The sequence below is a fragment of the Neofelis nebulosa genome, chromosome 4 (genome assembly GCF_028018385.1).
Source record: "Neofelis nebulosa isolate mNeoNeb1 chromosome 4, mNeoNeb1.pri, whole genome shotgun sequence".
Classification (NCBI taxonomy): Eukaryota; Metazoa; Chordata; class Mammalia; order Carnivora; family Felidae; genus Neofelis; species Neofelis nebulosa.
In genome coordinates, this window is record NC_080785.1 from 5,551,532 (window position 1) to 5,567,047 (window position 15,516).

General features: G+C 48.8%; 1 pseudogene; it reads right to left on the reverse strand.

Annotated features, from left to right (window-relative positions):
* Nucleotides 1–9,527: 9,527 nt before the first annotated feature.
* On the reverse strand, nucleotides 9,528–12,057 carry LOC131508706 (tubulin alpha-1B chain-like; annotated as a pseudogene).
* Nucleotides 12,058–15,516: the final 3,459 nt, after the last annotated feature.

Consider the following 15,516-nt stretch of genomic DNA (forward strand, 5'->3'; position numbering starts at 1 on the left):
ATAGCCCTGCTGACACGTGGATTTTAGACCTCTAGGCTTCGCAACTATGAAACAATATTTCTGTTATTTTCAGCCACCCAGTTCATGGTGCTTTGCTACAGGAGGCCCTAGGAAACTAATACAGAGAGGTATAGGAAAGCGTAATGCCTTAAAATACCCTTTCCCACAAGTCATGAACAAACAAAAATGACTAGAGTTACGGAGAGGGAGAGAGAATCCTAAGCAGGCTCCACACTGTCAGCGTGGAGCCTGACACGGAGCTTGAACTCACGAACAGTGAACTCAGGACCTGAGCCGAAATCAAGAGTCAGATGCTTAACCAACTGAGCCACCCAGGTGCCCCCAAACAAGTGAAGTTGTAAAGCTGGGGATTATTATAGTAAGGAAGTTTTTGAATAAAACGTCATGGAATGGGGGGGGGGGGAAGTAAGAGCTCTGAATTTAGGACCAGGTTCAAATGCTAGCTTCCCCACTCACTTGTTGTGTGACTTAAAGCCAATTAGTTAACCTCCCTGGGAGTTCAGCCTTCTCGACCATAAAAAGGAGATAGCAGGAGAATTCCTGGGAGATTCACAGGAGGGCTTGCAGCATTGTCTTGGGATCTTCCCAATTCCCCAAATGAAAATAGAACGACTGGGTAGAAAAACCAAAAACTCATGCACAACAGGTACAAGATAATCAGCTGTCAGGACATCTCTATTAACTCCAAAATAAAAGCAGGCAGGCGAACCGATGCAGCCATGACACCTACATGGCATTGGCATCTGTGCACGAGAACTCAGGGGGGTCACGGGGCAGCTAACAGAGCCCGCAGGTGGAAGCTGGCAGAGCCCTTTGTGGATAATGTTTGCTCATCCCAACAGAGAGAGAGAATGGGAGGGTCCTGCAGTGAAACCTCTAAGGGCTGGATCAGCCCAACCCTATAAACGCTTGAAACTGGCCCGCCCTGGTTCCCGTCTTGGATGGGGTCCCACACTGCGGAGGAATTACTTGGAGTAAAATCAAATTGAGGAGAATAGGGATAACAGAAGTGAAGGCAAGAGAACGTCCAGATAACTGAGAACCAAGCCAATAAATGTCATCAAGCAAGCTGCTGCATGAAAACAACAGAAGGGTCTTTGTTAAGCTTGAAAGAAAAAAAAAATCTATTAGAACCAAGCCCTCTTATAAAATTTCAGAAAACTAACTTCATATGAAAATTAACAGCAGAAAATATCAAGGTCAAGTCGCATACAAAGTAAGTATTTAGAAAAAGACGAAGAGAAATAGAATGGCATAGAGTCCACACAAACGAGGAAAGCAGGCTAGAAGACGTGCTCACTGAACAGGGCAAAACTACAACCTACCAGTTCATTTTCTATTGTTGCATGATGAATTGCAGACTTAGTAGCTTAAAACATATTTATCATCTTGCAGTTTCCATGGGCCAGGAGTTCAAGCACAGGTTAGCGGAGTCCTCTGGGGTCTCATGAAGCTGGAATCAAGGTGGCAGCTGGGGCTGTGATCTTACCTGAGGGTTGAGGTCCCTTTTCAAGCTCACTGGTGTTGGCTGGGTTCAATTCCTTGCAATTGTAGAAGTCAGACCGATAGCCGCTGGAGGCCATCTGCTGGCCTGTGACATGGCCCCCTCCACGACAGGGGAGCTTGCAGTTCTAAGGCCAACAAGAGAGTATCTCTGCTGCTTTGAATTTTTCTGACTTTTCTGTCTCTGACCTTCAGATTCCCATTTAAACCAGTCTCCTGATTAGGTCAGGCCCACACAGAATGCTCTCCATTTTGATTCACTTAAAGCCAGCTGATTGGGAATCTTAATTACAACTGAAAAATCCTCACATCTATGCCATATAATATAACCCAATCGTGCGAATGATATCCCTTACACTCACAGGTCCTGCCCACAATCAAGGGAAGGGGTGCGTGCACCGGGTGGCTGGACTCTTGGAGGGTATCTTAGAAGATATTTCAGAAAAAGCTAAGAGACAGTAAGAAAATGACACAAGATGAAAAAGAACAGCATCAGTCAAAATCAAAAAAATCTCAGAATTGAGTTGACAGAAATAAGAAAGAACTAGAAACAGAAGGAACAGATCTTAGAAGACTGAACTAGAAATCCAAGAAAAAACAAACACAACAGACGATGACAAGAAAAGTAGAAGGGAAAAGAAGAGAACATTTCCAAAATCCAAAAATAATGAAGAAAAAGGTGACAGTATTTGAGACTGTAAAAATATGGAAGAGGGAAAAAGAAGATCCAACATATGAAGACAGGAGTCTCTGACATAGAAAAACCAGAACCAAGGGATCAGAACAGGTATTACCAAGGATAATTCAAGAACACATTTCTCAAATAACAAAGATTTAAAACTACACATCGAAAGAGGGGTGCCTGGGTGGCTCAGTTGGTTGGGCATCTGACTTCGGCCCTGATTATGATCTCACTGTTTGTGGGTTCAAGCCCTGCATCAGGCTCTGTGCTGACAGCTCAGAGCCTGGAGCCTGCTTCGGATTCTGTGTCTCCCTCTGTCTCTGCCCCTCCCCTACTCACACCGTCTCTCTCTCTCTCTCTCAAAAAAAAAAAAAAACATTAAAAAAAAATTTTTTTTTAAACTACACATTGAAAGAGAACACATTGTACCTGGGAATATTTACCCATAAAGACCCACACCAAAGCATATTCTAGTAAAATTACAGGACTTTAGGGAAAAAGAGAAAATATACCTTGAGTATCTCGACAAAAAAGAGAAAGTGACTTGTAAAGAATATTGACTTTTCATCAGGCTTTTCAACAGCAATTCTTTATGCCACAAGAGCCACGTATTGGAGCTACGTAAGGAAAGATGGGAACCATGGATTTTAAAACAGTAAAAGACTTTTCAGTACAAAGAGCACACATTTCGGTGAGCATGACGAACTCAGGAAATTATGGTCCCGTGAGCTCTTCCTGAGCGATCTAGTAGAGAATGAACTTCGGGCAGATAAATGTCTGCAAACATTAACACAATGACAACTGCTAAGCATTAAATATATAGTGACTTGTAAAACTAAAAGGTTAAAAATGAGAGAGTATAGTATGAGATGACTGTATGATCTGACAATAAAAATCATAGCAAAATGAACCAAATAAATAAGAATAAAGGGAGAATGGGGATAGTATATGCAGACAAACTGGCTAAGTGTTTTCAATAATCATAATTAACGTGCTGGGATTAGTACTGTTGTTCCAAGACTGTAGTATGTATCATGCAGGGTGAAGCAAATGAAAAGTTATGAGATATTTTAATTCTATCCTTCCCCATATCACCGAGAACTAGGAATCTCAGTGTGAAAGAAAGAAGATACAGATGGAACACAGAAGTGGTTAAGTAAAAACCTTTTTGTTGGGGGCACGTGGGTGGCTCAGTCAGTTAAGCGTTTGACTCTTGGTTTCAGCTCAGGTCATGATCTCACAGTTTCGTGAGTTCCAGCCCTGTGTCTGGCTCTGCACTGGCAGCTTGTAGCCTGCTTGGGATCCTCTCTCTCCCTCTCTCTCCCTCTCTCTCTGCCCCTCCCCTGCTCATGCTATCTCTGTCTCTCTCTAAATAAATAAACTTAAATTTAAAAAAAACAACCTTGTTGTTCTCAACTTGAATTGAAAAATTCTCTATGAACTCAAGATAGATAAATGATGGATATATAGCTATCTCCCTAAGTAGGTACATGTTAATAAATATATGAAGTTTCATATATATGTATATATATATATATATATATATATGAACAAAAAGTATATCATTTTGGATGTACTATGTATCATTTGGATGTACCATAGATAATGAATTTTGGTCGGTCATTATTTCTACATTTTTTTCTCTCTCTATATATACATTTATATTTTTATACATATCCATAGCCTCTAGATTGTACTCTTAAAATATCATTCTCCATTAAAAGAAACCAGAGATTCTAGGAGAAATGGCTGATTCTGGATTGGAGGTAGGAAATGTTCTAGAAGAGACTGGAACATCTTGAGATACCAAATAGCAAAGAACCACCAAAGACTATTAAGAGCGTGTCCAAATGGCTCAGGAGTTTCCATTGGCCACAAGGGGGACAATTTGAGACTCAATAAAGACAGGAATTTCAGTAGATTGAAACACATCAAATATGTTTGTCTAAAAATTTATGGTATTTAAATAACAACTAACTGATCACCTTTTGAGAATGACAGGCAACCAATTGATTATCCTGAAAACTGAGTAAACAAAAGAAAAGGAAAAGCATTTACCATCTCTCCTATGTAAACAATACCACTGGACAGCAAAACACCAGATGAAAGGATGGATCCTCTTGTAAATTATTATAGCTATTTTTTTTTATTTTAGAGAGAGAGATAGAGCACAAGAAGGGGAGAGGGATGGAGAGAGAGAGAGAGAGAGAGAGAGAGAGAGAGAATCTTAAGCAGGCTCCACACTCAGCTCGGAGCCCACGAACTTGGGATCATGACCTGAGCCAAAGTCAAGCATCGGACACTCAACTGACTGAGCCACCCAGGCACCCAACTAATAAAATGTTTTAAACTGTAGAACTTGAATACCACCAGCTTGCACCTCCAAATGAATTAGCTAATGGAGCTGAGACTGTCTCTCTCACTTTCGAAACAAATTAACATCAAAATAAATAAACATTAAAAAAAAGAAATGGATGGAGAATGGGTTGGTTTCCAATGGCTGCTGTAACAAATTATGATAAACATGGTGGCTTACAACAACACAAAGTTATTATCTAACTGTTCTGGATGTTAGAAGTCTATTCTAACATCCACCTATAATGAGTTCTGAGGGGGCTAAAGGCAAGATGTTGGCAAGACCGCGCGCCCCCTAGAGGCTCAAAGGGAAAATCTGTCTCCTGCTCTTCCCACCTTCTGGAGCCACCTGCAATCCTGCCTCATGGCCCCTTGGTCTGTAATGAAATGATTGGTGGCTGGGGGCCCCTGGATGGCTTCAGGATGGGAATGGTCACCAGAAAGACCAAGCCATGATTAGAGGGTTGGAACTTTCAGCCCCGCTGCCCCCGTCCCCCACCTCCGGGAACAGGGAGGGGCTGGAGAGTAAATCAATCAATCACCAACAGCCAATGACTTCCTCAATCAGGCCTAGATAATGGAACTTCCAGAAGAATCTTTAAGCAGGGAGATCTGGGAAGCTTCTGAGCTGGATGGGGACATCGGGAACACTCCTGGAGAGGGCATGGGGGCTCTGTGTGCCCGCCCCCCACCCATACATCTTGCCCTACGCACCTCTCTCCTTTCCATTAGGCTGTTCCTAAGTTGGAGCCTTTATAATAAACTGCTACATGTATGTAAAGTATTTTGCTGAGTTCTTTGAGCCATTCTAGCAAATTATTAAACCCAAGGAGGGGGTTGTGGGAAATTTATAGCTGGTCGGTCAGAGGAGCGGGGGCCACCTGGGCCTGTGACTTGTGTCTGAGGTGGGGCAGTCTTGCGGGGCTGAGCCCTTGACCTGTGTGGTCTGCGCTAACTCTGAGCAGTTAGTGTCAGAATTGAATCGAGTTGTAGGACAGCCAGCTGGTGTCCGGGAAGTGGAGAATTGGTTGGTGCGGAAAGGACCCACACATTTGGTGTCGGAAGTGTTCTGTGGGTAGAAACAGATCCCAGCATATGCCTAGTTCGGAAGGCCTGGCTTTTGCTCTGAGGCGAGCATTGGTTGCTACCATCAAGGCCCAGCATCAGGAAGATGTGGCCGTGCCTTCGCAGCCATGCTGGACATCTAGGGTCTCTCTCGCAGGGTGCCTGCCCACTGGAACTTCTGGCACGGACGACCAGAGCAAGAAGAATCTTCCCTCTTGTCAGCTGGCTCCCCCAGGGGAGGGGAGGTAGGAGGAGCTGGGCTCACCCATCTGGCTGGTAACCTACTTCCTTTGTCGGGAGAAAGAGGGATATGGCAAAAGGCCACTGTGCTTAAGGAGAATCCCTCCTCACAAAACCTGGAGGACCGGGGAAGAAGTGAGCCTCACTACCAAACAACACCTGCATCACAGGGCTGACGCGATCAAGTACAATGACTCGTTGAAAGTGCTTCCAACCACCTAGAACGAGGTCACTGTCAAGACACCTTATAAAATGTTATTTACCAAATATCGTCTGGTGGCTGTATGTGGAACCAGCCTCTCTGTGCCCTGCCTCCCAAGCTCTGCCTCAGTGCGGGAGGAAATGTCGACAGAGGGCCAGGTCGAGCCCAGACACCCATCCTTGACTTCCTAGCACATGCCAGCACCCGTGGGCCGCCCATCATTCCATCGAGAACAGCGTAAACATTAGACAGTTTGTAATTATACTTAGAACAAATCTTCCCCTCACTGGCGTGGCTTAAACTCCCCGGGACATCCCAAAATAAGCCTGCTCCCTGCTCCCTCGGGTGGGTGCCCAAGCAAGAGGGAATTCGCAGATTTTCTCCTAGCCACCACTCTGCTCTTTGCAAAGGAGCAAAGTAACAATCTGATTTTTCAAAATGGGGAATTATAACCACCCTTGCCGGTGGGTGGTGTCGTCAGGCAGCTCTCGCCGGCGAGAGCCCTGTCGGCCCGTCTTCCTCCTTCCCTCCTCCTCCTTCCTTCCCACCCTCTCTCTTCCTTTCATCCTGCTACAGGGTAGTACTAATCATCATAACTAACAGCTTGGGTGTTTTCTATGCAGCAGACACTGTTGTGGGTTTTTTTTTTTTTAATGCTTATTTCTTTATTTTGAGAGAGAGAGTGTGCACGTGCACGCTCAGGTGAGGGGCAGAGACAGAGAGGGAGAGAGAGAATCCCAAGCAGGCTCCGGGCTGTCCGTGCAGAGCCAGATGCGGGGCTTGATCCCACGAGCCATGAGATCGTGACCTGAGCAGAAATCCAGAGTGAGACGCTTAACCGGCTGAGCCCCGCCAGGCGCCCCGACAGTCTTGTGTTTTATACGAATTAATTCACTTATTCCTCATCCCAGGCCTCGGAGGTAGGCACTATAATTACCTCTGCTTTATAAACGAGACACCAGGAAACTTGGCCAGGTCACAAGATGAGTTACATAGTCGAGCTAAGATTCAAGCCCAAGCTCTGTAACTTTGGCTCCAGACCCTGTGGGTTTCACTGCCGTCCTCGGCTGCCTCTAGTCTTGGTACAATCGAGATTTAGGGCTGGGTCTTGGAGAGGTGAAATGAGGGCCTCAGGGCCCTGCTTTCACCGGAAGCCTTAATAACCAGGATGAGGGAATGCTTGCTGAGGTCCAGCCCAGCTCACAGAAAATTCTCCGCACCTGATTAGAAAACCCGGTCAAAGCAACCATTATAGAGTATTATTTCCCTTTATTTTTTTTTGTAAAAATTTTTTAATGTTTACTTTTGACAGAGAGAGAGAGTGACAGAAGCGGAAGCAGCCTCCAGGCTCCGAGCTGTCAGCACAGAGCTCGATGCGGGGCATGAACCCATGAACTGTGGGATCACGACCTGAGCCGAAGTCGGACGCTTCACCGACTGAGCCACCCAGGAGCGTCTTGTTTTCCTTTATCTCCCCACTGTTCTTTGCACGTGAAGATTTTGGGGGACCCTCCTGGAGAGCGGCTGACCAAGGTCTGGCGCAGAATCTCTTCCCCCGCTCCCCACCATCGTATCTAACGCAGACTGCCCTTTGGTGTGTGAGGCCATGTGTCACACACCCAGTGCTTTCTCCTCCAGGCTGGACAGCTTCTGGTCCTTCAACCACTTCTCTGTGGGGCAGCAGGGCAATGCCTCAGCACCTCGCAGCCCACCAGCCCAGCCCGGAGCTCCCCGTGAACTCAGAATGGCTCCCCCTAGACTTGCTCTGCTCTGGGCACGGGCCCTCCCATCTGGACTTACCAGTCTGATGCCCTGGGCCCTTGTGAACACGGGCTCAGCTCACAGATACCCAGAGCGGCCCTCAACCCGCAGTGACTGTGGTGGATGGACACACGGCCCAGCCTCCCCTCCTTCAGGTGAAGGGTTCCGGAAGGTTCTCTTGGCTTCTCAGAAGTTTTATCAGAACCAGGTATCATCCTTGGCAGTGACCTTGATAGCATGCCCTCGTGTTGGTTTTTCTTCTTTTTCTGGGACTTCTTCCTGTTTTCTCAGTCCTGCTTCTAAAGATCAGCTCTCAAAGAAATTACTTGGATGCAAGTTCTTTGTCTCGAGCTCTATTTTTGAAGGAAGCCACCCTGAGACTACCAGGGTCCAGACAGCCCCCCGCCTTACATTTCCTCTCAGAAAGCCCCCTACAAAATGTGCTAGAGAGATGTGGGGATGGGGGCAGAGTTGTCGTGGTCTTGGGGTAAAGGGGAGCAGTGGTGTGGCCAGTTAGAGGTCCCAGGAGCCTCTCTTATGGCCAGAATGCAGGCTGAGAGCAAATGCCAGGAACGCACCGAGGGTATGTCTTGGGGGGGTGGGCAGCGGGCCTTCAGATTGTGCCTGGGACAGCTGATGACCTTATAGGCCCTACCCATGTACTGGGGTGGCTGTGCTGGACACAAGGGGGGCATCAACTACTGTCTGAGGTCCTAACGGTCAGCCGGCCTGAATTTCAGAATTGCCAGCCTCTAACATCACATGGGACAATTCCTTAAAATATCTATCTCTCTATCTATCTATCTATCTATCTATCTATATATCATCTCTATATCTCTATACCTATACTTATATCTATATCATTTATATCTCTATTTATACCTTTATCTATATCTATACCTATACCTATGTCTATATCTGTATCTATATCTATCTCTATATCTATATATGTCATCTATCTATATCAGTCCGGGGACTGACTATATCTAGTCAGTCTGGGGAACCCTGACCCGTACAGGCGTGCTGATTTTTATTAACCTGCTTTCCGCTTGTATTAATTTGGAGGAGGGGGTACAGGAGTGGGTATGTGGGATCAGTCCCGAGCCTCACCTTGTGTTGGATGACTTCCTAAATATTATGGGGAATAAGCTGGCTAATTATGACAGGTTGAACTTGAATTTTTCTGCATCAGAGTTCAGGTCTTGACAAAGATTTCCTGACGTCAGGCCTCATGACCTGTGGCTCTTACTGGCTGAATTTGGGACAGAAACTCAGGGGGTGGAGATCTCCAGGAGCCGGATCCTCGCCTGGACAAAGACTTATTAAAAAAAAAAAAAAAAAAAAAAAAAAAAAAAAAAGCTGTCTGGCCCCAACTTTCTCTAGAGAGCAACTACTGAAAATTCTTTTGATTTTTTTAATGTGTATTTATTTTTGAGAGAGAGAGAGAGAGACAGAGCACAATTGGGGAGGGTCAGAGTGATAGGGAGACACAGAATCCGAAGCAGGCTCCAGGCTCCGAGCCATCAGCACAGAGCCCGACGCGGGGGCTCCAACGCATGAACTGTGAGATCGTGACCTGAGCCGAAGTCGGACGCTTAACCGGCTGAGCCCCCCCAGGCGCCCCCTGAAAGTTGTTTTAAAATGGATTCTTTAGGGGGCGCCTGGGGGGACTCAGTCAGTTGAGCATCTGACTCTTGATTTCAGCCCAGGTCATGATTCCGGGGTTGTGAGATCCAGCACCCAGTACGGAGCCTGCTTGGCATTCTGTGTCTCCCTCTGCCCCTCCCCCGCTTTCCCGTACTCTGTCTGTGAAAAAAACAAATCCAAACCGGATTGTTTGGTATTTGGCTCCATATCACATATCTCAGTGGGCCTTTCAAGGTTAAGAGCCCCTACGTGATTTCATAACCGATTCAGTCCAAAAGGGTGAATGCTCAATCATTGGTGAAAGGCCATTATCTAAATGACAGTCCAGTCCTTACAGCTGATACAGCAGTTTTCCCTGAAGCAGGTTTGACATGTTCGAGGCAATTTGCAGGAAATGTGTTTTTCACGTTCTTTCTGAACTTGTTGCCTTTTTGCAGGTACCACTTGCTACCTGTTGTAGAACTTGTCCCGAGAAGGCCCCTGGGAGACGATCTGTAGGATCCTATAGCGGCACAAAGCAGGTGGCAGGGCGCGTGGGGGTGAAGCCCCTCCCCCCAGAAGTGTTCAGTGTCCTTGAACATGGAGCCTTCACACTGGAGGTTCGGGCTTTACCAAAACGCAAACCCTTGGAGGTTGAGGTCTGCTGTTCACAAAGAGCCGATATCGGCTACCCAGCGGTCCTTCCTTTTTTTTTTTCTCTTCGTAGAAGACAGGGAATACTTTATTCAAACCCATCAGAGAAACAGACGGCTTGGGTCTATAACAAAGCATCATTTTTTTTCTTAAGGTTATTTTATTTATTTTGGGAGAGAGAGAGAGTGGGGGAGGGGCAGAGAGAGGGGCAGAGAGAGAATCCCAGGCGGGCTCCGTGCGCTCAGCACACAGCCCGACGCGGGGCTCGGTCTCTCAAGCCGTGAGATCATGCCCTGAGCCGAAATCAAGAGCCCGACGCTCAAATGCCTCAGCCACCCAGGCGCCCCAAGGTATTGTGTTTTTAAAAATAGGCCAGTACTTGTATAGGAGAGTATACACTTCTACGTACAAATGAACTGATCAGAGCACAACTTTTCAATATTTAAAACAGAATAAGCTTTCCTGTAAAAGCAGCACCTTTGTGACATCTTTAACTGTAGTGCTCCTCTCCTCCTTCCTCACCCTCTCCTGCCACAGAATCCACACCAATCTCCTCAGAACCCTTCTCGAGGGCGGCCGTGTTCTCATGGGCCTCTTCCCCCGTGCCCCTACCCACATACCAGTGGACAAGGGCGTGCCTGGCATATGTCGGGTCAAACTTGTGGTCTAGGTGAGCCCAGGTCTCGGGGATGGCCGTGGTGCTCTCAGCATAAACACAGCTCGCTGCACCTTGGTCGGGTCTCCAGCAGGTAGCACGGTGGGAGGCAGTTTACTGATGGCAACTCTGAAGCCAGCCGGGCACCAGTCCCCAAACTGGACGGTACTTTTGGTCTCGATGGCAGCAATGGCGGCACTGACGTCTTTGGGAAGCATAGGACCACTGTACAACGGGCAGCAAGCCATGTATTTGCCACGGCGAGGGTCACGTCTCACCGTCTGGTTCGCTGACTTAAAGGATGCATCGATGATCTCTGCTACGGGATGCTGTTCACAGTAGGCCCTCTCAGCGGAGTTGACAGGAGTATAGGTGGCCACGGGGATGTGGATGTGGGGGTAGGGCACCAGATCGGTCTGGAATTCCCTCGGATCAACACTTAGGGCTCCATAAAATCCGAGGGAAGCAGCGACGGAGGGCACAATTTGACTCATCCACCTGTTCAGGTTAGTAGTCCAGGTTGGGTGTTCGGTACTGAGGTTTCCACGACAGATGTCATAGATGGCCTCGTCGTCTACCAAGAAGGCACAATCAGAGTGCTCGCTCCAGGGCGGTGTGGGTAGTGAGGAGGGAGTTGTAGGGCTCAACTACAGCCCTGGAAACCTTGGGGGCTGCGTAAGTGGAGAGTTCCAGCTCGGGCTTCTCGCCGTAATCGACAGAGAGACGATGCGCTGGCAGGGAGGTGATCCTGGAGACAGGTCCTCCTCCAAAGCTGTGGGAAACCAAGAAGCCCTGAAGACCCATGCGCTGGCGGGCCAGTTTCTGAATTCGGTCCAAGACAAGGCCAATGATCTCCTTGCCAATGGTGTAGGGCCCTGGGGCATGGTTATTAGCGGCATCTTTCTTGCCGGTGAGGAGCTTCTAGGGCAGAAGACCTGATGGTGGCTGCCGGTGTGAACTTCATTCACGTCTCCGGGCTCCAGGTCACCAAAAGCTGGCCTGCGCACGTGTACTCTTCTCACTGAAGAAGTTGTTGAGGGAGCCATCTCCTCCCCCAATGGTCTTGTCATTGGCATCTGACCCTTGGGCTGGATGCTATGTTCCAGGCAACAGGGCTCCCAGCGGCCATCGCGGACCTGGACACCAGCCTGGCCAACGTGGACGGCAATGCGCTCACACGATTGCTGCTCTGTGGCTGCCCACCTCCAGAGATTACTTTTCATGGAAGAGACGAGTGTTGAGTTCCCGCCAGGATGTCTATCTCATCTTGCCGGGATCCAGAGGCTTTATGTTCTCTCCTTCCTCCCCGATCCCACAACCTGCTGTGGAAGGAACTGGAAAAGCAGCGCCAGCCCGCGGAAGCAGTTTACCGATAGTAGCCCGTGTAACGGCCACCACGTTATTACAGAAAACACATCAATAAGCATTCAGGATTCAAAGTGTTACAATCATCGTATATGACATGATCACTAGGGGTTTCGCGGATCTGCAGGCTTCCTGTTGTCTCACTACATCTTTTTTTTTTTTTTTTATGATTACACTATGTAATATGTGCAACTGGTTAAAGAAATTCTCTCATTACCGCCCCCCCCCCCCCAACCATGAATAAGTTTTCTCTTATGTTTATTCTTCTGGAGGAGCTTTACAGGTACACATCCCAAATCTTAAAATCCTGTGTGTGTGAGGGTGGGGGGCGGGAGTGATAGGATTTGATTCTGTTCATTTGACATGGTCGTTTGGGAATTAGTGCTGATTTCACTGCCCCCCACCCCGGTCCCCCCTTTTCCCGGAATTGTGACCAGCCTCTCCCTTCACTCGGGTTTTCTTCCGGTCTCCCGCCCGAGGTCTGTCCTGTCCTTGGTAAAGAGGCTGTGCATTGATTTTTATGAGCCACCTCTTGCTTCCCTTTAATTTTCCAGCTGGTTTTTGTTATTATACTGGGCCCAGGGTGTGTGTCTTTCCTGCTTCTCTGTGTTTCAGAAAAGCACTAAGCCCGGAGTATTTCTTTTCCAGGCAGCCACCGTATGGAATTGCCGTTCTAGTTCTAAGTGTTTTCCAGTCGATTCTAATTGGTTTTCTAGGTGGGTAGTTATATCATCAAACACTTTCTTGTCTCCTTATCAATATTTATAATTCTCGGTCCATTCAGAATTTAATGAGAATACCTCTCTTGTCCCAATGATTCTGTGAGGTATTTTTTATTATGTTAAGGAAATAACATTTGATTACAGTTTTCTATGGATTTTTTTTTTTTTTTTTTTTGATTCTGGGAAGAATGCTGGATTTTCTTCAGATAAAGACTCTGTAGTCAGACGCTGGGGTCGGGTCCCAGCGAGTGAGTGGAATGTGTAATGCTGTGTAGCAGGAAGACAAATCGGATATCGGTGCATATCCATATTTAAACGTCCAGAAAACTTCAATAGTTTACGGGGACAATAGGACGGTGTATTTGATGTTAGATTATTCCAGATAACCCAGGCTGTTCCAGGTGGAACAGTCAACCACCCTTTGCTCTCCCGTCTATCTGCCCTCCCTGCCTGCCCTCACTGTGGGGACGACATGGCCCAGGCCCCCAAGAACCCCCGCCCACCTCTACCCTGCTAATGGATGTGCTGGAAGTAAAGAAGGGAGGGGGAGGAAGCGGGGGGGTCCAGCGTGTTTCTCTGCCTTCTGGGGTATCCCTGGAAGAAGGGATACCCACTCCCACTGCATAGCGCTCCTTTGATGGCCAAGAGGCAGTCAGATGACCCTGGTCTGGGGGCTTTTGCTAAAACCGCCTTAAACCACCTCTCCGGCCGTCGGAGCCCCAGCTCTAAGGGCCGCAGCAGCAGGGCCGGCTTCGTGGGCGTCCGCCCGCAGCCGCGTGGCCGCAATCCGTGCAGGGGACCCTGACCAATGCAGGACCACCGCGGTCATGCGTGGCTGCTGGGGACACGGTCGCCGTCCAGCCTGAGTCCCCATGTAGGCGTCCGGCCTTCTTATGCACGCATCTCTGCTGTGTGTGTGTGTGTGTGTGTGTGTGTGTGTGTGTGAGCGAGCAGTCCTGAGTCCTAGCGCGAGGGCCTCTCCTTCCCGGATCTGCCGGGAGGGGTGGAATCGGCTGCCGTGGACTCAGGTGGACTTGCCCGGCACCGGTGAGTGGCGGAGCCAGGGACAGCTCAGTGCCCGCAGGACACCAAAGTCCTTCCTCCCCAACCCGCCCCTCACATCGCCCTGTGTTTCCAGAACATTCCATGCTGTTTCATTCCTCTGTCTCCTTGTCTATACACCATTCTCCTCCCCAGGGCATCCAGAGAATCGTGAGTTGGGCCACAGCAAGCAGGGGTAGACGAGAGGGGGCGGAGCCAGCAGACAGGAGGCGTGGGGGGCCACGGAGGGGTGCGGTCACAGCTGCATTTCAGAGACTGGTGTGAGCACAACCCCGTGCCCTCCCTTTCCTGAAGGGGGGGGGGCGTGGCTTTCCACGTGGGATCCTGACACCAAAACCCACGGCCTCCACGTTTCAGGCAGAGGTTGAAAAGTGCACACAGCGTGTCTGCATCTGATCCGCTGAGGCTCGGCTTGTGCGGTTGTCATGGCGACACATAATTGCGGCGTCACTGGCGACGGGAGTAAGTGACCACGGAGCCGCACAGCTTGTGCTTCTTCGGCCGCAAAGGATCTCCTTCGGGACGGCTACCTCGGCGACAAAGCACTTCCGGTCGACTGTGTCTTCCCGACTGGGGCCCTGGGAAGGGTGTGGGGGTTCCGGCTCAGCGAGGGCTGAGCCTGGGTCCCTGTCCCCGCGCCTTGATTTCACAGCCCCCCGCCTCACCCTACCCCTGGTTCGGCCTCTCCAGGGCTGTGGCCGGCTCCGAGAGCAGAGCGCCGAGGAAATCGATCCTAGGATTTCCTGAGTCCTAGTGCTTATCCCGACTATTATGACTGTGATTAAAGACGATCCTGCCCCCGAGGCTCAGCGCCAGTCTCCCCCGAGCATCACTCCCAGCACCAAATATCCGTGATGATTCTTGTGGAACCGAATGAAGCCTTCTCTTCCCTTCACCGCCCCCTACAGCTCCTGGCCTGCATCACATTTATCGTTTATTCATTCAACGAACGCTAGCGACTATGCACCGAGCACCAGGCACTGTACTAGATTATAGAACACTGAGCCAAACAGACGAACATCTCTGCCCTCATGGGGCTTGAAACCTCACGTGGGAGCAGACAATAAACACAACATGTTAAGTAAATTATTAAACGAGCAAAGAAGGGAGATGCCGGGGAAGGGGATTTCAATTTGTACTTTTATGTTTTTAATTTTTTAATGTTTATTTTTGAGAGAGGGAGAGCGCATCAGCAGGGGAGGGGCAGAGACAGAGAGAGAGAGAGAGACAGAGACAGAGAGACAGAGAATCCAAAGCAAGATCCAGGCTCTGAGCCGTCAGCACAGAGCCGGACGCAGGGCTTGAACTCACAAACCATGAGATCGTGACCTGAGCAGAAGTCAGATGCTTAACTGACTGAACCACCCAGGCGCCCCAAGGGATTTCAATCTTTTTTTTTTTTTTTAACATTTATTTTTGAGACAGAGAGAGACAGAGCATGAACGGGGGAGGGGCAGAGAGAGAGGGAGACACAGAATCGGAAGCAGGCTCCAGGCTCTGAGCCATCAGCCCAGAGCCCGATGCGGGGCTCGAACTCCCGGACCGTGAGATCGTGACCTGAGCTGAAGTCGGACGCTTAACCGACTGAGCCACCCAGGCGCCC